Raw genomic sequence first — 22,897 nt, 5'->3', positions numbered from 1 at the left:
GTCTCTGAGGGAATCGGCCATTGTAGAGATGATCTATCACATCAAGCCGAATAACAGGGATACACCTATAGATCCAGATGAAGTTGAATGTACATGACCCATGTGGCGAAAACTTACACGGAATGCACCGTCATCATATGCCCATTCACTGGCAACAGTAACCTGGAATGACATAGTACCACTAACAGTGGATGAAATGGTTCATAAACTCCGAGAGTTTGAAGACAATCTCACCCCTTCCATCATCTCAGCTGTGAAAAAACTGTCCCAGGACCTCAAACAATTGAGGGACGATCTATCTGATTTATCCAGCTCCTCACGTGTACCAACACACAGCCATTAACAAAAGGCGTCCTATTGTTCGAGAGAGGAGATACAGGAGGTATATGCCATGGGCTATCCTACGGTTTTACCTGCGGGATCACGGAGAAGACATGACAAAGTGGGATGGAAAACCTACTTCAGCTTTGGAGGAACGGGTGAGTGAACTAAAGAGGGGAGCAAGGGCCAAGACTGATCGTCCCATGAGAGCTACGGCTTCAGTCTCTGGTGAGCAGTTTCCCAGATGGAATGGAAGAGCTGATTTTATTCCAGCCCCTGTGATAACGAAGAATAATCCCTTTTACCCCAATATAAGTGTCCAACGCTGTGATGACCATTAGAGGGGCCCTGCCTCCAGCCAGGTGGAGGTAGGGGACAATCGGATTTACTGGACTGTGTGGATCAGATGGCCTGGCACATCAGTCCCACAGAAGTATAAGGCTCTAGTAGATACCGGTGCACAGTGTACCCTGATGCCATCAAGCTGTCAAGGGGTGGAACCCATCTATATTTCTGGAGTAACAGGAGGATCCCAAGAGTTGACTGTGCTGGAGGCTGAAATCAGCCTGACTGGGAGGGAATGGCAAAAGCACCCTATTGTGACTGGTCCAGAGGCTCCATGCATTCTCGGCATAGACTACCTCAAGAGAGGGTACTTCAAAGACCCAAAAGGGTACCGGTGGGCTTTTGGTATTGCTGCTTTGGAGACTGAGGAAATTGAGCAGCTGTCCACCTTGCCTGGTCTCTCAGAAGATCCCTCTGCTGTGGGGTTGCTGAAAGTTGAAGAACAACAAGTGCCAATTGCGACCACAACAGTGCACCGGCGGCAATATTGCACCAACCGAGACTCCCTGATTCCCATCCATCAGCTGATCCGTAGACTGGAGAGTCAGGGGGTGATCAGCAGGACCCACTCGCCCTTTAATAGCCCCATATGGCCAGTGCGAAAGTCTAATGGAGAATGGAGACTAACAGTAGACTATCGTGGCCTGAATGAAGTCACACCACCATTGAGTGCTGCCATACCGGACATGCTAGAACTTCAGTATGAACTGGAGTCAAAGACAGCCAAGTGGTATGCCACGATTGATATTGCCAATGCATTTTTCTCAATTCCTTTGGCAGCAGAGTGTAGGCCACAGTTTGCTTTTACTTGGAGAGGTGTCCAGTTCACTTGGAACCGACTGCCCCAGGGGTGGAAACACAGCCCTACCATTTGCCATGGACTGATCCAGACTGCACTGGAACAGGGGCAAGCTCCAGAACACCTGCAGTACATTGATGACATTATTGTGTGGGGCGATACAGCGGAAGAAGTCTTTGAGAAAGGGAGGAAAATAATCCAAACCCTGCTGAAAGCTGGTTTTGCCATAAAACGGAATAAGGTCAAGGGACCTGCACAGGAGATTCAATTTTTGGGAATAAAATGGCAAGATGGACGTAGACAGATCCCCACAGATGTGATCAACAAGATAACAGCAATGTCTCCACCAACTAATAAGAAAGAAACGCAAGCTTTCTTGGGTGCAGTGGGGTTCTGGAGAATGCACATCCCAAATTACAGTTCGATTGTAAGCCCTCTCTATCATGTGACCCGGAAGAAGAATGATTTTAAATGGGGTGCTGAGCAGCAACAAGCCTTTGAGCAAATTAAACGCGAGATAGTTCACGCAGTAGCCCTTGGAACGGTCCGGACCGGACCAGATGTAAAAAATGTGCTGTACACTGCAGCTGGGGAGAACGGTCCTACCTGGAGCCTCTGGCAGAAAGCTCCAGGGGAGACTCGAGGTCGACCCCTCGGCTTTTGGAGTCAGGGATATAAAGGATCTGAGGCCAGCTATACCCCAACTGAGAAAGAGATACTGGCAGCCTATGAAGGGGTACGAGCTGCTTCGGAAGTGATTGGCACTGAAGCACAGCTCCTCCTGGCACCCCGGTTGCCCGTGCTGGGCTGGATGTTCAAAGGCAGGGTCTCCTCTACACATCATGCAACTGATGCTACATGGAGTAAATGGGCTGCACTAATTGCACAATGAACCCGAATAGGAAATCTCAGTCATCCAGGCATTCTAGAAGTCATCATGGACTGGCCAGAGGGCAAAGATTTTGGAATGTCACCAAAGGAGGAGGCGGTGCGTGCTGAAGAGGCCCCACCATATAATAAACTGTCAGAAAGTGAAAAGCAGTATGCCTTATTTACTGATGGCTCTTGCCGTATTGTGGGAAAGCATCGGAGATGGAAGGCAGCTGTATGGAGTCCTGGACGACAAGTTGCAGAAACTGCTGAAGGAGAGGGTGAATCGAGTCAGTTTGCCGAGGTGAAAGCCATCCAGCTGGCCCTGGACATTGCTGAACGAGAGAAGTGGCCAGTACTTTACCTCTATACTGACTCATGGATGGTGGCAAATGCCCTGTGGGGGTGGTTGAAGCAATGGAAGCAGAGCAACTGGCAACACAGAGGTAAACCCATCTGGGCTGCTGCACTGTGGAAAGATATTGCTGCCAGGGTGCAGAACCTGGTGGTGAAGGTACGTCATGTAGATGCCCATGTACCCAAGAGTCGGGCCACTGAGGAACACGAGAGCAACCAACAAGTGGATAAAGCGGCTAAGATTGAAGTGGCTCCGATGGACTTAGATTGGCAACATAAAGGTGAATTATTTTTGGCCCGGTGGGCCCATGACACTTCAGGCCATCAGGGCAGAGATGCAACATGCAGATGGGCCCGTGATCGAGGGGTGGACTTAACAATGGACACTATTGCCCAGGTTATTCATGAGTGTGAAACATGTGCTGCAATTAAACAAGCCAAGCGGTTAAAGCCTCTTTGGTATGGAGGACGATGGTTGAAGTATAAATATGGGGAGGCCTGGCAGATTGACTATATCATACTGCCACCAACCCGCCAAGGCAAGCGCCCTGTGCTTACCATGGTGGAAGCAACCACCGGGTAGCTGGAAACATACGCTGTGCCCCATGCCACTGCCCGGAACACCATCCTGGGCCTTGAGAAACAGATTTTGTGGCGACACGGCACCCCAGAGAGAATTGAGTCAGACAATGGGACTCATTTCCGGAATAACCTTATAGATATTTGGGCCAAAGAGCATGGCATTGAGTGGGTATATCACATCCCCTACCATGCACCAGCCTCTGGGAAAATCGAACGGTACAATGGGCTGTTAAAAACTACACTGAGAGCAATGGGTGGGGGAACTTTCAAGCATTGGGATACACACTTACCAAAGGCCACCTGGTTGGTCAACACCAGAGGATCTGCCAACAGGGCTGGCCCAGCCCAGTCAGAACTTTTACATATTGTAGAGGGGGACAAAGTTCCCGTGGTGCATATGAAGAATTTGCTGGGGAAGACAGTCTGGGTTATTCCTGCTTCAGGTAAAGGCAAACCCACTCGTGGGATTGCTTTTGCTCAGGGACCTGGATATACTTGGTGGGTAATGCGGGAAGATGGGGAAGTTGATGTATACCTCAAGGGGATTTGATTTTAGGGGAAAACAGCCAGTGAACTCAATTGTATGCTGTTGCCTGCTGTGTAATACTTTTTTAGCCCATCAACTAGATGCCTCCAGGTCACCAGCAACTGGCCCTGACTTCCCTCCAGCCATCATCCCAACAGAGAATGAACTTTGAACATCATGGACCGAATGGACTCGGCAGCATTATAGGGATTGGTCCATGCACTAAGAAAATGATTTTTTCCTCTTGGTCTGTATGTATATGGATGTATATATGTGGGAGAGCAATGGTGTATTGAAAATGTGGGATCTGAGCACGACGTGAATGGTATGGAATAAGGGGTGGATAATGTCCTGGGTGTCCTGGGTTCAGCAGTAGCAGTCATATTTTTCCTTTGTGTTAGCTGGTGCAGTGCTGTGTTTTGACTTCCAGCCTGGGAACAGTGTTGGTGAAGTCGATGTTTTCGGTTGTTGCTAAGTGATGTTTACCCTGACCAAGGACTTTGTGAGGCTCATGCTCTGCTAGGGAGGAGGGGAAGCTGTGAGGAAGCAGAGATGAGGCGCCTGATCCGGGCTAGCCAGGAAGGTATTCCATACCACAGCACGTCATGCCCGGGGTGAGGGATAACTGGGAGTTACCCGGAAGGACACGGGCTTCCGGGTGGAACTCGTTTCTTGGCCGGTGGTATCGTATTCTCTTCCCTTGTTATTTTCCCTTATCATTGTTGCAGTTGGTGGTAGTGGTGGTGATTTGTGTTGTACATTGGTTGCTGGACTGTTCTTGTCTCAACCCATAGGAGTTGCACCCTTTTGATCCTCCTCCCCATTCCTCCGGGAGCGGGGAAGGGGAGAGCCCCGGTGGGGGGCGGGGGACGGCCCTCGATTGTTGTCAGCTCAGCACCACTCACTGGGAGTGAGTGAACAAGTTACCTGACCGGGTTTAAACCACGACAGTTCCTTACAGTAAAGGAAGGCAAAATCATCAGTTGTGTCCCTCTATTCCTCTTTCTCATTCATAGCAGAGGATGCCTGCTTTGACTTCTCTCCCTGTCTTTGCTACTGGCAGCTCTGACTCCCTGTCCATTCAGCATGTTTCATATGCAATTTGTCAGGCAGAACAATAACTGTTCAGAGACAACACTGTCTAGCAGTTACTATGTAGTATTCAGTGAGGTCTGACTGTCCAGCAGCATGAACCCAAAGAACTGGAGTCACAGCTTTTGCTTATCTACAGCAAGTAATTTCATATTCACTACATCAGGTGTATTTGTCTTTAGCAATCATCTTCACACTTGTATATTCTTATTAGCTATTTATTTTATCCATATGCTGTCTGCTCTAATAATTAGCACTGCTGTGTATTCAGTTCATACCATATCTTTTTTAATGCTGTACGTTCCTAAATCCTAGTCCACATATCTTCCTCCAAGCAATACCACAGGTATTTTGTTTAGACCTCTGTTAGTCCTTTGAACTGCAGTGGTTCAGCTTGTTAGCCTGCTGTCTCATTTCTTATCAGTCACACTTGCTTCTCATTATTCAGTTGTACAGCTACCATAATTAGATTTTATATTTTTAGGCATTCATAACGCTGCTGTAGTGTGCACTGTGCTGTCAGAAGCATTTTAGACAAGCCACAAGACCAAACTAATTAAAATGTTCCACAGAGACTTTTTAAAGGAAAGTTATTGTTACTGCTAAATTGGTACATTCATGCTCACGCAGATGTTAAGGCCAGAGAAGACTGACAGGGCAGGTTAGTGGTTAGTCAGATCTTCTGTGTACTGGAGGTCACAGGATCTCACCTTGTAATATTTGCTTTCAGTCCATTATGTCTGATGTCTTTTAGGAGAAGATAAGCCACGTTTGGCTTTAAAGAGTGTTATATTTTCCCTGCTTAGTAGAAGCTTCCCTTTTGATTCCTGGAAGTTCTTCCCTCTCACCAAAGGCTACCCAGAGATCTTGAACTTCTTTGTGCATTAGTACCAACTAATCCAAACACTTCTCATAAACTGAAAATTGGGTTATCTACCATATTTACAGATTGAATTTTCAAATCATTATAGGTTTGATTAATTCTTTGTAAGTATTATTTTAATTTGAATTTGCACAGTTTCAGTTCCACTATCTTTCATTGAACTCTCTAGTAGTCTCTGGTAGGGATTTTCTTACCAGCTGTATAATCTCTGCCTTTGTTTCCTTTTCTTCTCTTGTAAATTACATTTTCCTCTTCCTGTAAGTGGCTGTTGTCTTGTTCCTCTTCTCCAAGGAGAGCAATGTCTTTAGTAGATGGTAGGCTGAGGCTGGCTTTTCACCCTGCATAGAAGATTCCTGTAGATAGATTGCATACAGTGTGGTCCTTTTTGAGACAATAAGAGAAATGTGCCTGGAAGGCACCCTGCAAGGTTGTGCATACCTGTAAAATATTTATAGAATTATTACTGCTTCCTTTTTAAAATGCGTCTCTCCCTGCCCATGGCAGGGAGGGTGGAACTAGATGATCTTAAGGTCCTTCCCAACCCTAACCATTCTATGATTTGCCACATAATCAGCAGTATCTTTTGAGATGTAACTTACCTTGTAAGGTCTCTGTATGGAATGGGTGATTTTTAGACGAGAGTAATTTTGTACACAGGATACTGTAAGTTTATTTACTGAAATATTTTCTATCTCTGTGCTGAATACAATCTGACCTATTGAATTTCATTAGTTCCTAAAATAATATGCACAGATCTATTTATATTTTTTAATTACATAATTTGTATTTATAGCTATATATTTTATAAATATTCTATCTTGAACAAGAAAAATGACCTGGTATTATGGTAGGTTGTTCATTTCCCTGGAAACAGTTTCTAATATGAAGCTTATTTGGAAATTAGTTGCAAGAGATGTAAGCACTCTCTCCATCTTTTAATCTTATTTGTTTAGTTTTTGTTAGCACTGTAAATCATTGCTTTGGGGAAATGATCAAATGTATTTTACCAACATAAGCATATTCCTCCATCATTCACTTACTTATTTTGTTGTTAACAAAAAAGTTAAAAGTCTGTTTTACAAGAACTCAATTACTGAAATATCTAAAGGGAGTAAGTAACAGTAAATATCAGACAAGTGTATGATAATATTTAAAATAACTGCAGTGCAAATTTACACAAATAACTATTGTTCTTTCAGAATCCAAAACCGTGTATTTCCCCTGCCCTTCCTCTCAAATTGGGCACTTGCAGTTGGATTTTCATAATTATCAGCTGTGGTTTGGTTGGCAAAAGTGTTGATTTCCGATTTGGAGATAACTTTGAAAATTTTATCAGTTGATTTGTATCATGTTTTGGCAGTTGAGTCTTCAGGATCATCTGTATAAGTGAAGTCACAGACTCACTAATGGTCACTGGTTTTGGCTTTTTTAAAGGAACAGGAAATCCAGACTCAAGGGCTGTGGGATATCACACCTTGATATATGCAAATATATACATGAACTTCAGTATTATTTTCACATGGTGAAGTATTCTGTATCCTGGAGTATGCAGGCAAAGGAAATTTCCACAAAATGTATCTTTTTGTATTAGGTTTTATAAACAGGACTTTGTCTGAAGGAATCTTTCTGTAAACAAAGTTCTATGTCAGTTAATACTCCTTGTTCTGACCCCATCATTTGTGCCTCATGCATCTCTGGAAAAAGGGAGGGGTGGACAGTAACCAAGCCTCTATATGCACCAAAGGAATCTCTTCTTTTACACCCCATGAAGAGATTAATGTTGTGCTTACTGAAGAAAAATATAGATTGTTAGTAGGTAAACAGATGGGTCATACATCAGTGTGAGAAGAGCTCTCAAAAGGGTTTCCATTGACCACGCTCTTTGCATATTTTTGTGGGCTAGCATTTAGAGAAACTCTGAATTTCTCTCTGTGGATTTTATGTGCTTAAAGCAGTAAATCATGCAGCTCTTTGTTGGCCACTTAAGAGGCAGAAGTACTCTGTCCATGCACCATCCTCTCAGGAGGTGTCAACAGAAGAGATGCATAAGACAGGACAGTCTGTCAGTTTGGAGACTATCCCACATAAGATCAAGACAGGTAAATGCCTTGTTCTTGCTGCAGATTGAACATTTTCAAGAGGATTTACAAATGGCAAAACAAATCTCATTTGACTCAGTACCTCAAATACAAAACACAGGCAGTGACAGAGGAGTAGGCTGGAGGACCTGAGGCAGTATGCCTTATCAAAGCAAACCTCCAATCCCATCAACAGTAGAGAAGAACAAGCAGTTGTAATATGAAAACTGTCACAGCTGGTCTCTACCTTTCAGTTAGGTAGAGCAACTCAAGGGACCAAACATATTCATCTTTCTCATAGAAAGTGGTGACATGCAAGCCTTTGGCATTAGTGTTTTCCTTTGGGGGGGAACCCAAACAAAAAAAAACAACACAAACAAAACAAACATGCTGGGGAAGATTTACAAAACCGTGGCTCATATGAATCTGATCTACAATTAGGAAAGACTTGTTCCAACCTAACCATGAAATATTTACAAAAGCAAGCATGCTTAGAAAACAAGAGAAATGAAAGCACCTGACATCTTGATTTCAGAATTTGCGTACAAAACTTTTTTTCTCCCTAAAGATAGGAAATTTGAGGGGAAGGATGCTCTAAGTAACAAGATTAGAAACTCAGTCAAAAATTACTTAAAGAAGAATAAGCTAGGAAAAAAAAAGTCATATTTTCAGACTGTCTTTTGCTTTTCTTAGCAATTGGAATATTTATTTCATGCTCCTGCATTTCTTGCATATTGCAGATAAAGTGTATTGACACTGTGAACTCTTACAATTCAGCCTGGTTTTCCTGAATTGAGAAAAGCCCCTGTGTACTGTAGTGCTAGGTAGTATTTTATGTTCAGATGGGAATAACCACATCCTGTGCACATATTCTGGGCTCTCAGGCAAGTTGCATTTGCTCCTTTCTCTCGTCCTCTCTTCATGTAAAGTGAAGGTGCTTTTTCATACATTTGGATGGTTTGCTTTGTCTAGCAAAAGCAAGCGCTTCCATTGTTATTTCCGCCTTTACATCTCAGCAGAGGTTTCAATCTATATAAAGATTGTTATTTCACTGATTTTTATGTGTATACAGGAGGGATTTATTGATTATGAAAGGCAACATTAAGTGTCAAAGACAAGAAGAAACATGCCCATGTATGTGGACTTTCTGTATAAACCCTACAACCCCTAATCAGTTGTTAATGATGTTGATTTTCTTGCTTCTTTCCTGCCATAAGAACTATTTCCTACAGGCTTTACAGCATTACTGAATCCAGCTGTGCCTTATGCACTCTCTGTCCACATCCTAGAATGAATTATAGAATGGTTAGGGTTGGAAAGAACCTTAAGATCATCTAGTTCCACCCCCCTGCCATGGACAGGGACACCTTACACTAAACCATATCACCCAAGGCCTCATCCAACCTGGTCTTGAACACTGCCAGGGATGGAGCATTCACAACCTCCCTGGGCAACCCATTTCAGTGCCTCACCACCCTAACAGGAAAGAATTTCCTTCTTATATCCAATCTAAACTTCCCCTGTTTAAGTTTTAACCCGTTACCCCTTGTCCTATCACTACAGTTCCTAATGAAGAGTCCCTCTCCAGCATCCCTATAGGCCCCCTTCAGATACCGGAAGGCTGCTATGAGGTCTCCACGCAGCCTTCTCTTCTCCAGGCTGAACAGCCCCAACTTCCTCAGCCTGTCTTCATACGGGAGATGCTCCAGTCCCCTGATCATCCTTGTGGCCCTTCTCTGGACTTGTTCCAACAGTTCCATGTCCTTTTTATGTTCAGGACACCAGAACTGCACACAATACTCCAGGTAAGGTCTCACGAGAGCAGAGTAGAGGGGCAGGGTCACCTCCTTCGACCTCCTGGTCATGCTCCTTTTGATGCAGCCCAGGATATGGCTGGCTTTCTGGGATGCAAGCGCACACTGCCAGCTCATGTTCATTTTCTCATCAGCCAACACTCCCAAGTCCTTCTCCGCAGGGCTGCTCTGAATCTTTTCTTTGCCCAACCTGTAGCTGTGCCTGGGATTGCTCCAACCCAGGTGTAGGACCTTGCACTTGGCATGGTTAAACCTCATGAGGTTGGCATCAGCCCACCTCACAAGTGTGTCGAGGTCCCTCTGGATGGCATTCCTTCCCTCCAGCATATCAACCGAACCACACAGCTGAGGGTGCACTCAATCCCACTGTCCATGTCAGTGATGAAGATGTTAAAGAAGACAGGTGCCAACAACGATCCCTGAGGGACGCCACACGTTACTGGTCTCCAGCTGGACATTGAGCCATTGACCACAACTCTTTGTGTGCAGCCATCCAACCAGTTCTTTATCCACTGAGTGGTCCATCCATCAAATTGATGTCTCTCCAACTTACAGACAAGGATGTCGTGTGGGACAGCGTCAAACGCTTTATACAAGTCCAGGTAGATGACATCAACTGCTCTACCCCTGTCCATCAGTTCTGTAGCCCCATCATAGAAGGTCACCAAATTGGTCAGGCAGGATTTCCCCTTAGTGAAGCCATGCTGGCTGTCACCAAGCACCTTGTTGTCTTTCATGTGCCTTAGCATGCCTTCCAGGAGAATCTGCTCCAAGATTTTGCCAGGCACAGAGGTGAGACTGACTGGTCTGTAATTCCCCGGCTCATCCATTTTCCCCTTCTTGAAAATGGAGGTTATATTTCCCTTTTTCCAGTCGTTGGGAACTTGACTGCCATGATTTCTCAAATATGATGGACAGCAGCTTTGCAACTTCATTTGCCAGCTCCTTCAGGACCTGCAGATGGATCTCATCAGGACCCATGGACTTGTGCACATTCAGATTTTTAAGATGGTCTTGAACCAGATCCTCTCCTACAGTGGGCACAAGGTCTTCATTCTCAGTCCCTGCATCTGCCTTCCAAGACTTAGGTGGTGTGGTCAGAGCCTTTGCCAGTGAAGACCGAGGCAAAGAAGTCATTTAGAACCTCAGCCTTCTCCAAATCCAGGGTAGCCAGTTCTCCTGAGAGATTCCTGAGGGGGCCTACATTCTCCCTAGTCTGTTTTTTTTTTTCTATGTACCTATAGAATCCCTTCCGATTATTCTTAATACCCCTAGCCAAGTTTAATTCTAACTGGGCCTTAGCTTTCCTAACCTGGTCCCTAGCTTCCTGGACAACATCCCTGTACTCTTCCCAGGCTGCCTGTCCTTGCTTCCACTCTTTATAAGCCTCTTTTTTCCTCTGAATTTTCCTCAGGAGCTCCTTATCCATCCAGGGAGGTCTCCTGGCCCTCCTGCTGCACTTCCTTCTAGTTGGGATGCAACACTCCTGAGCTTGTAGCAGGTGATCCTTGAATATCAACCAACAGTCTTGGGCCCCTCTGCCCTCTAGGGCTATATCCCATGGAATCTTACTAAGCAGGTTCCTGAAGAGGCCAAAGTCTGTTCTTTTGAAGTCCAGGGCAGTGACCTTGCTGCACGCTCTTCTCACTGTCCTGAGGATCTCAAATTCGACTATCTCATGATCGCTGCATCCAAGGCTGCCCTGGAGCGTCACATTTCCAACCAGCCCTTCCCTGTTGGTGAGCACAAGGTCAAGCATGGCACCTCTCCTTGTCGGCTCCTCTATTACTTTCAGAAGGAAGTTGTCTTCCACACAATTGAGGAACCTCCTGGATTGCTTGTGCGGGGCCATACCTTCCTTCCAACAGACGTCAGGGTGGTTGAAGTTCCCCATGAGAACAAGGGCCTGTGCGCGTGAGGCTTTTCCTATCTGTCTATGGAGTGCTTTATCCGCAGGTTCTCCTTGATCAGGCGGTCTGTAACAGATCCCCACAGTAATGTCTCCCATAGCTATATTCCCTTTAACCCTGACCCACAAACTCTCTGTTGAAGCTCACCTGTCCCCAGACACAGTTTCATACTCTCCAGCCTATCCCTAACATAAAGGGCAACTCCCCCTCCCCACCTGCCAGGCCTGTCTTTCCTAAAGAGCCTGTAACCTTCCATTCCAACACTCCAGTCATAGGAGCCATCCCACCATGTTTCTGCGATGCCTATTATATCATACCTCCATAGATGTGCCACATCTCTAATTCCTCTTGTTTGTTCCCCATGCTACAGGCATTTGTATAGAGGCATCTGAGCCAAGCTCCAACTGAAGCCGGCTCATTGGCGGGAGCGGCTGGGATATCTCTACATTTCTTCGAGCATTTATTATAGGTGCTGACAACTGACTGGGTGTGTTGGGATGGAATGATGCCCCCACCCCCAACACAGCTAGTTTAAAGCCTCCTTGACCAGTCTGGCAAGCCTCCTACCAAAACTGCTCTTTCCCTTCTTTACCATCAGACCAGCTCCACCAGCCCCCAGTAGACCTGGCCTACAAACTTGGGTCCTGTGTTCAAGACACCAAAACCCCTGACTATGACACCACCCTTTTAACCATTTATTAACCTGGCCAATCCTCCTAGCTATTTTTAGGCCCTCCCCTGTATCCTGGAGAATTGAGAAAAAGACTATCTGAGCTCCAGAGCCCCTAACCACCTCCCCCAGGGCTCTGTAGTCCTTCTTTACGTTCCCCAGACTACTGCTATCTATATCCCTAGTATCCACATGTATCACCAGGAGTGGGTAATAGTCTGTGGGACTTACTAGAGCAGGCAGCCTCTCTGCCACATCCCTGATCCGTGCCCCTGGTAGGCAACACACCTCTCTGGAGACAGGGTCTGGCTGGCAGATGAGTGCTTCTGTCCCTTTCAGTGTAGAGTCCCCCACTACTACGATCCACCACTTTTTCCTAGCAGCACCAGCAGAGATCTTCTTTACCAGCGCATCAGCCAGCTGTTTCTGGCTCGAGTGCGCTTCCTCATTAGCCCCCTACAGGACAGCAAAGCGGTTCTGTGTGGGGACAACAGATTAAGGGGGAAGCCCCTTGCTTTTGGTTGTCCTTTTCCTCTTTTTTTTTGTTGTTCTTTTTTTGTCACTAATTCCCAGCTTCCCAGGTTAACGGCCTCCTTCTTTCCTTCATGAGGTAAAGGTGAAGCTCGAGGCCCCTGCACAGTTTGGGCCGGGAGCAAGCATTCCTGCTTCCTCTCAGCTTCCCTGACATCTCGCAGTCTATTAACAGCGTCCCGCAGCTCAGCCCCTGCTGCAGGAGCACTTCCACCAGGGAGCACCGAGTGCAGCCCTGCCCACTGTGCACCCTCCCCTCACCAGACCAGTGCACTCTCTGCACCCCGAGCTCTGCACTGCAGCCTCCCCTCTCATCGGCTCTGTCTGGGTGCCTACGCTGGCCACCGCCGGGGCAGCCAGAGCAGAGCTCCCGGACCGGGCCCTGCTCGTAAGGCGAGTGCTCACCATCCCGCTCGCCCGCCCGCTCAAACTACCTCGCCGCGCTGCTGGTCGCTCGCGCTCCCTGGGGCAGGTTTTTACCCAGTCAGGGCTGGTGCCGCTGCTCCAGGCTCCGCCCCGTGTGAGTCAGCTGCTCGCTCTCGTCAGCTGAGCTGCCGGCTCCCGGGCAGGTCTGTCGAGGACTTGAGGCTCCCTCGGTGGCTCTTATGGCTCTGAGTTGAGGCTCCTGGAGGCTGATCTCCCCCCCCCCCCCCCCCATCCGGTGTTGAAGGCGTCCTCTCTCGAGCTGCTCACCTCAGCAATTGACCCATCCTGGTGATAACGGGAGCTGTCATTGTCAGCACAACACTTGTTTGGGTCAGGGTCTAGGTGCTGGTTCTGGTTCTTCATTTTAATTCCTCTTAAAACTTTAGTTTTTACAGGCTTTTCTCCCTGTATCAACTGCTAGTTCTTGATTTGTACTGAAATGATTGCCTTTTCTAAAGCATTTGTCTCAAAGTATGCTGCTTCCTGGAACTTCATATTCCCAAGTCCTCACTGGCAATCAGCTTCTGTCCTGCTGCAACAGGGGTGAACAAGTGTCATTGATCCTAGAAGACATGTAATCTAGTGCAAGTAGGAAAAATACAAGAAAAAGACAGAGTAGTGTAGAAAAGCTATATAGTCATTATAGCCACCTTAATAGTTAGCATTATCAGCATAGCCTAATAGGACAGTGTCTTTTGCTAGCCTTTTTGTTTATCTGTGAGGCACTGGTCCAGCAGTTTGCTGTGATATAGTGATTCTTGCTTAGCCCATGGGAAAGGAGAAAGTGGTATCACAACATGGCTTCTAGAAGGCTGACATTTGGGTATCAGAGTAGAAAATGGAGTTGTAGCTGGCATGTTCAGGACAATGAAGAGATCTGGTTCTTCATTTATGTCCTTATTGCACCACTAGAAAACCCTTGTGAAAAGCAATTCTGATTTCCACCTCTGAATTTTTAGGAAGGCGGGAATGAAGTCAGTTATCCCTCAGAAGAATGTTTCTCATTTGGTAGAAGTGAAATCATCCTTTCTGATGCAAGGAAAAATTATTGGTGAACTGCAAATAAACCTTAGCAAGAAATATCCTTTGAAGAATAAGAGAAAATAAAAAACTTAAAGTCAGGGATGAACACATGCTTTTCTCTTCAAGCAGATTTAAAATCACTGAAGAAGAATTTTCTCTAATGCTGGCATGTGAACTGTTTAATCAATGAGATGTCATATTATTCTTTTTTCTTTTTTTAATGAAAGGAAAACTAACAGTGGAAATATCTTATGACAAGCTCTGCAATCTGACTTTATAGATCCTGGTTGAGATTTAGTGGACTCAATAGACTTGTCTCTAGCCAGTACTCAGTATAAATCCAGACTATCTGTCATGTTGTATCTAGATTAAATAGGTGCCTCTGTTAACTTTTCTGACACCTCCTGCTTAAAACCAAAAAGATCGTGAGGCCCCGCTTTCACAGTCTGTATTTGTACTGAAAATGAAGATCATGGGAACTTTTGCCCTTCTGCTCCACGGGAGGCTTCCATTGTCCCTGAGCTCACCTTAGGACACCTGTGTTATGCTTTGACAGTTGTACCGCCCCAGCCAAACTCCCCACCTGCCGCTGTACCCGCAGCGGGTCACACACGGCCCGCGCAGGGCGCTTGGCACCAGAAGTGAGAGCCCCTTCTCGGGGCTTGCCCCCCGCCTCACCGGGTAAGTGAAAAAACGGTGAGAGTAGTGGTATTTCACAGACAGCCAGGATGCCAGCGGGCAGGTCACCCCACGCCGTCGAGCATGCACCTGGCCTCCCACTTATTCTACACCTCTCATATCTCTTCACAGCACCAGACTAGAGTTAAGCTTAACAGGGTCTTCTTTCACAGCTGATTCCGCCAAGCCCGTTCCCTTGGCTGTGGTTTTGCTGGATAGTAGGTAGGGACAGTGGGAATCTCGTTCATCCGTTCATGCACATCAATATTAGATGACAAGGTATTTGGCTACCTTAAGAGAGTCATAGTTACTCCCGCCATAACTGGCTTGTGGCAGCCAAGCGTTCATAGCGATGTCGCTTTTTGATCTTTCGATGTCGGCTCTTCCTATCATTGTGAAGCAGAATTCCCCAGGCGTTGGATTGTTCACCCACTAATAGGGAACGTGAGCTGGGATTAGACCGTCGTGAGACAGGTTAGTTTTACCCTACTGATGATATGTTGTTGTAATGGTAATCCTACTCGGTACGAGAGGAGCTGCAGGTTCAGACCATTGGTGCATGAGCTTGTCTGAGGAGCCACTGGCGCGAAGCTACCATCTGCGGGCTTATGACTGAACGCCTCTAAGTCAGAGTCAGAATCCCACCTAGATGCTTGATGTTGTGCTGTTGTGTCATCGGTCACTTGAGATTGACCCAGGAGATGACAGTCTTGTTCAGAAAGAGTGGGTTAAAGCCCTTCCTAAATCTTTGTTAGCGAAGGCAGGCCTTCCTCATAGGAGAAGGAAAACTCCTATCTTCAAACCCAGGCAGATGGAGCTCATCTAGCCTTGTAAGGCCTTCCATCTAAGAGAAGGACGCTCTTACAAAGCCTACGACCTGAGGCCTTTGCTGTCACCGTCCTAGCTAGCTAGGCCATGGCAGATAAACCTCAGGTGTAAAGGGTGGGGCCAGTTCTGCGCAAGCTGCGCCTCACCTAAAAAATCCACTGCGCAGGCTGGAAAGGCGTACTCTCACTTGTCTGTATGGACAGGCGAGGGTCAAAACTGTAGGTGACAAGGTGCATGGGAAGCTGCAGATCCAGCCTTGCATGCAGGCGGACTAGTTCATGGGTCTCTCAAGATTGCTCAGGAGATGACAATCCTGGTCGAACACTTCCTGATTGCCTAAGCACCCTTTTTTCCAACCAGATTTGCATATCCCAAATGCCCTTGGTCATCGTGCTTTTAGTAAGCGTGGTTAAAGCCCTTCACAAATCTTCGCTCACAAAGCCAAGAGATCAATCACATAGGTGCAGGCTTCAGCACATTTTACAGTCTTGAAACTCAGGTTGTTCAGAATTAGGACCTGCCAATTTCAATACCTTCTGGTACACATACAGTGTATTTCTCCCCTGAATCAAGGCACAGCAAAACCAATGTACTACTGGGTCTTGCACTGAGTCAGTGGTGCAAGCTGAGACTCTTCAGGCCTAGAGGCGCTTGATCCCAGGACCACTACTTCATACCTAAACTTAGAGGCTCTTATTTTTAATACAGCACAGTACTCCTGCTGATATGTCATGGGAAATAAACAAGACATAGAATAATTCAATGTTACCCTGCTGCATCAACCCAGGCTTAACAGTGTTATCAAAGTAGCAATTCTATTTTCTTTGGTTAAGGCACGTCTTTGCAGTCACTGTCAAAGTAGTTAAGGACATACTGGTTTATCTTACTAATGGGCCTGTCACAGCTAGCATTCAGCAGTTGCTGAAAATATTTGGAAAATAGTACCTGTGTAAAAGGTATGTAAATTTACGTTTACTAAGACTCTCTCTTAAATTTTGGCCTGTTTTTTGTCTCATTTTTTGCAGACATATTTGGAAGTGTGATATCATGCAGGAGATTATTTTTTTTCCATAGGTTTACTCTGTTCTATATCAACAGTGCTACAGAAACCCTTCTTAGGTTTTGAAACAATATATCACATGTAAATTCTGTAGATGGAAAATACCTTATTTTTATATTTTATGAAAACGTACTAAAAATTCACTTATAGCATAAATTAAGAGCACTTAATTAAGTTATAGCACATTAATTATGTTAGATCACTTACATGCAAAGAGAGATGTTTCCTTCTCTGCGTTGCAAGAAAGAAATTATTTAACACTAGAGACAATGTTTTTTGCTACTCAAAAGAACTGAGCTTAACTTTTGTCTGCTTAAGAGTCCTGTTATGGAAGAAAGGGGGAAACCAGCCATACTAGTGAACTATCAATTAAAATAAAAACATAAAATGCAACATAATGAATTCTGTTAAAAGCAAGAATTTTCTATTTATAGTGCAAATGTGTTTGTGTCCTGGGTTCAGCAGTAGCAGTCATGTTTCTCCTTCGTGGTAGCTGGTGCAGTGCTGTGTTTTGACTTCCAGCCTGGGAACAGTGTTGGTGAAACCAATGTTTTCGGTTGTTGCTAAGTGATGTTTACCCTGACCAAGGACTTTGTGAGGCTCATGCTCTGCCAGGGAGGAGGGGAAACCGTGAGGAAGAAGAGACGGGGCGCCTGACCCAGGCTAGCCGGGGAGGTATTCCATACCACAGCACGTCATGCCCGGGGTGGGGGGTAACTGAGAGTTACGTGGAAGGACACGGGCTTCCGTTTCTTGGCCGGTGGTATTGTATTCTCTTCCCTTGTTATTTTCCCTTATCATTGTTGTTGTTGGTAGTAGCGGTGGTGATTTGTGTTGTACATTGGTTGCTGGACTGTTCTTGTCTCAACCCATAGGAGTTGCACTCTTTTGACCCTCCTCCCCATTCCTCTGGGAGCGGGGAAGGGGAGAGCCCCGGGGCGGGGGGGGATGACACACACACGACTCGATTGCTGTCAGCCTGGCACCACTCACTGGGAGTGAGTGAACAAGTTGCCTGACTGGGTTTAAACCTTGACAGTTTGGAAAATGATGTGGCTACTACTCAGTCTTTAAATGTTGTATTGTATGAATGATTTTTTAAAATTCAACCATTTGTCTGATAATAAAATATTTTTAAATTTAAATGCTTGTAGATCATTAACATTTTCACCACCCTTTTTCCTTTTGATCTTACAACTGACAGTGTCTTCCACCTTGGCTTCTTCATCACATACTCTTTGTCTTCCATAACTGACACCTGCTCAACTTTAAATAGAGCCCTTATGCAGAAAAAGGCTTTTTCTGTTATCACTGGATTTGACTGAATTAATAATTTCTTTCACCTCCTTCCTGGTTTTTTTTTTTGTTTTTCGTGTTTACTCCAGTGAGTTTATAGGACATAGTGAAGGTCCAAATTAACTTAATATTCTCAGTATCTTGAAATTTTTCATGTTGAAGAAAAACAGGCACCCCAGTTTGTCTTTATAGATGTGTTTCCAGCCATTATAGCTCTGATTTAATCTTTATATGAAACACCCCTGCACAGGGCTTTTTATTATTCATTTATACACTTGTATTAAGGAAGTCACTGCCCTGGAACTCTGTGAGATCTCTATTGAATTCTTGACTTCACCACAGATTTCTTTTTAGTTCATGTGAATTTGCTAATTTTATATACCTGAGATAAGTAAGCCTTTTTTTTGAAGACTAGACTTCTGTTTTCCACTCAGCCTTTTCTCCCTAGTCTAGACTGCAGACTGCAAGCAGTGGGGATTGTCTTATTTGCAGTATGATTAACTTCTTGTTTCTGAAACACAAAGGTAATGTTTATTACTGTAGAGTTATTTCTATCAGAACAGTCAAAACCCCAAACAAGATATTTTATGTTTAATCTGCCAGGAGTCTTCTGACAGAGCATTCGTCTCCTGTTGACCACAGAGATCCTGGTAGTTAGGTATATGCTCTTTAAAGATGGTTGAGTATTCTTCATGGTAGGTTCACCAGTGAGAACCAACCACTACATAGACAGACTAGTAAAAGATGGCATTCAATGATTAATCAAAGTATTGGGGGAAAAGGATGAACTAAAAGAATTCTTGTGGTCCTTTCCTGTCTTATGTCTATCTGTGTCTAAAATAACTATCATAGTCTTTTTTAATGTTCTTCATAAAAGGAGGAAGAGGTAGCATCTAAAATCTTCTGATTTATTTTCTAATGTTCTCCACACTGAGACTTTTGGTTGGAGAACAAATAGGTGTAATCTGATGTTTTGCCTAACACACGATGTCTGCTTCGCAGATTATTGAAATGTCAGTCGAATATTTTCCAATCTATTTTTTCTTTCTAATCAAGTTTCTTATCTCCCGGCTGCCCTGCCACCCCCCACTACCTTTTTTTTTTCAGCTTCTTCTCAAAAGTACAAAAGGAACTGGACAGCTTTCTTCCTGCTGTGAAGGACAAAAAACTCAAGATAGTGTTCAACTGACATGGACTGTGCAGCTTTGTCAGTCTCTGAAATGTCATTGCCTGGCCAGCCTGCTGGGTTCAGGTCACAGTCATGGTGCCAAGACTACTAATAAGAAGAGAATAAAGGTTAATGAAGGAATGAGGAGTTTTTATTATCCAAAATAAAGTTGTGTGCTTTATATCTGTAAGGCTTGTTCAAAGACTAAGGTTTTGATTTTTAATTCTATATTTTTTCCCTCTGTATTATATTTATTTAGTTTACAAGCTAAATCAGAGTGGATGCACAGGACCCACTCTGGTATCTTGCTTTCAATCTGGTCTACTTGTTTTCTCTAGCAGTCCTTGAAGTATGGGAGTAATAATGGATATGAGCAAGACTCTCATCAGGCCCTGCATGACTGCAAGGCAAAAGTGATCTCTTTTATGGCTACAAAGGTCCCTGTTTCAAAAAGCAAAAAGCTAAGCATGCCCAGAGCCCCACTCTGTTAGTGGAGCTCCTTCTTGCCCCTCTGAGTGTCACCTGTTGTGAAAGACAAAGGTGTTCCTGTGCAATGGCTCTGTGTTGCGATGTGCTCTTCGGTGGCATGGGGGTCTAGTCAGATCAGGGTTACTTCTCTATTGATTAGTTTATATGGGGATTTTTACTTTTTTTTTAAACCTCTTGAGCTACAGAAGGAAGACTTGCTGCTGTGAATAGTACGTGTGAAATATAGGGGTTGACTGGAAGAAGAAGGTAAGACAAAGACTGTTAGACACACTTTTCTTTTTCTCTTGTCTATCTGCACACAATAGGTATATTTTAGTTCTAACACACCTTGATACTGCTCCCACCAGTAGCTCATCAGCACAAAGACCATCTGTTACTGATCCTCTCCCTCCCGCCATGCCTGCCTGGTGAGCTGTCAAATACTGTTTGTTTATTTTTTCTCACACTACTCCTAGGTTATATATAATTCTACTATATAAATACATACTCCTTGTACAATATGACATGCCACTGAGGTTAGGCTGCAGCTAGTTCTTTCTTCTGTTTTTTGAATCTGATAGTGTCTTGATCCTTCTGATCACAGGAAGCAGATCTGCTCTTACTCTCCACCTTCTGTATTATCTTTTGTCATTGCAGTCACAGCTGCCATGTCACCGCCAGGTGCATATATCAGGATTTTGGTGAGCCTTAGCGTATCAAGTCCATGAATCTGTTTTTCACAGCCATCTTACAGTGGCCGTCAACTGCATAATTTTTAGCTGCAGTTGAGATAGAAACAAGTAAGTGTCTATCCTAGGGGAAATTTTTATTTTAGAATTATGAAAAATAACTTATTTTACAAAGACAGGAATGTCTTTTCTCCCATTCCACTTTCCTTTAGTAGCCCCTTGAAAAGCACACTGGGAGCTGACAAAAGAATTCTCCACAGTAGCAAATAACAGGTTGAAGTCTGACAGCTAGAAAATGTTCTTAGTTGTAAGTTGTACTTGTAGTGAAGTCTGAAAAAGTCTACTTTTTTAATTGTTAAAAAGCTTGTCCCAGTTTAGGTGATTACTGTGGTGATTATATCTTCTCTTTTGTTGTAAACTACTTTGGCAACTTTTTTTTTTTAAAGCTTTTTTGAACAAGTGAAAAGAAATAATAGCACGGTGAAAACAGTTTTAATTTGTGTGAGACTAGGATAATAATGTATAAATTTATGTGCAAATATATATACCAGTACATGCACGTACCCATCAGGACTTGTATACAGATACACAGATTTATCTACAGACGTGTATGAGTGATCAGAAAGATCAGGACTTGTTTGTCAATGATTATTAAACTCTCTGTCTCCAAAATTAAAAACAAAAGTATCCCACCGGATCTAAATTGTTTCCAGAATTTACTGCTGTAAACAATTTACAATTGTTTCTTGCTACCTGTTTATGAAATGAATGGGAGGGTGGTGGAAACAAAGTACACTATTTGTTTTAGTCCTCCCCCACCATACGTAAATTAGCAACAGCAAAAGTAAATCTGTTCTATTGAAAAAGAAAAATTACACCTTACTTGAAGAGCAGAGGGAGTGAGTTTGTTTTTATTGTTTGGGATTTGTATGTCTGTTAGGGTTTCATTTGTTTGTTTGTTTTAGTTCCGTACAGTTCCATACAGTTGGGTGAAATACCACAATAAAGCTCATACCCAGCAGTGAAAGGCATTATCTGGCTCTCTCTTAAGTCACTGGAAATCCTCCAGTTGACAATCACTGAGCATTGCATAGTGCTGAAGGCAGAATACAAAATGAGAGTGAAAATATAATCCAAGTATTATATGTAGATATACTCAAGTGTTGTACAAAATTAGTTTGTTGAGTGCTATACAATGTAGTAAAAATGAATGACAGTAAAATATAACTAGGATTACTGTACAGCAACACTATACAAACAAAACAGTTTAAAGCAATGTAAAAGAAAAAAACTATGTACTATTTACTATTAAGTAAAAAGTGTAATGTGATGGTGAGGAGGAAAAGACCATGCTAAGATGGGGTTTTGGTTGAAAATAGTTTAAAATAGAGCTTTATATTTCCACTTTAAAAGGGCAATGTTTTAGAGCCTTCTTCAAAGAACTATGCTTTTGAGACTAATACAGAGGAACTTTGAAACATAAGACAAAAACTGCCTTGAAGGCAGGAAATAAGAGGTCTAATTTTCTTTGGAGAAGAGGAAGGAACACAGTTCCTGCAGAGGTCCCTCCCCTTCCCTTGATTTTTGTAGACATTTTCCACAGCCTCTGCAGAAGATGACTCCCCATGACATAATTTTCCAACCCCCCTTATCACCACGACTCAGTTAAATGTTGTCACTGCTTAATCAAAGATGGGAAGATTGCCTTGTACTGATGCCATATTCTGTGTGCCAGATCAGGCATTCAACTGTTCTCATTTTGCTTTTATAAACTCCTTATGTCCTGTGTAATAATTTTTTTAAACACTAGAAATTACTTGTGCTGGTGCTGTATGCTGTATCCTGATGCTGTATCCAACTTGTGCTGTTGCTCCTTCTCAGACTGACAAATTAAAGGAAGAAGAAAACATTCCCTTCTCCCTCTCTGAGACACATCCATGAGGGCATCAATTTCTATAGAGGCCATTATGTTTTGTCAGACCTGAAAAAGAGGCATGTAACCCTGTGTCACATAAACAGGTTATAAGAGAATGAGGCTTATGGCTCAGAGAAGTATTTCTTCTGATTTCCATTTTTTGCTCTAGCCCTTTTGAGGGACGGAGTGAGATAGTGGTGAGAGGGAACCAAGTCTCCTTATTTTTTGTTCGGGGGCAAACTCAGTTACAGGTATATTTGGAAAATAAAGGTTCTGCTTTAGATCTGTTTAGAAAACCAAAGAAAATGGTGTTCCACTGATGTTTAGTGTCTCTAATTGTAATTAAACTTCTGGCAGTGAAACACTGAGTTTACAGTTAAAGAGAAAGTTTGTTAGTTCAGCTGCCTGTTCATGAACTTGTCAGAATCTACACTTAGAATAAGGGGCATCACAGATGGAAAGACACCCTTTCTACTTAGGGAAAGTAAGTCTGGATTTCTTTTAACTATTATTTAATTTTTTTAGACCCTTCCAGCCATATCCATCCCTGCTCTCATCCTGTCCACTG

Source organism: Pezoporus flaviventris, unplaced genomic scaffold (genome assembly GCF_033815535.1).
Source record: "Pezoporus flaviventris isolate CSIRO_AGI_PZ_B2104156 unplaced genomic scaffold, CSIRO_AGI_Pfla_v1 ptg000013l, whole genome shotgun sequence".
NCBI classification, from domain to species: Eukaryota; Metazoa; Chordata; class Aves; order Psittaciformes; family Psittacidae; genus Pezoporus; species Pezoporus flaviventris.
This window is presented reverse-complemented; position numbering follows the sequence as displayed.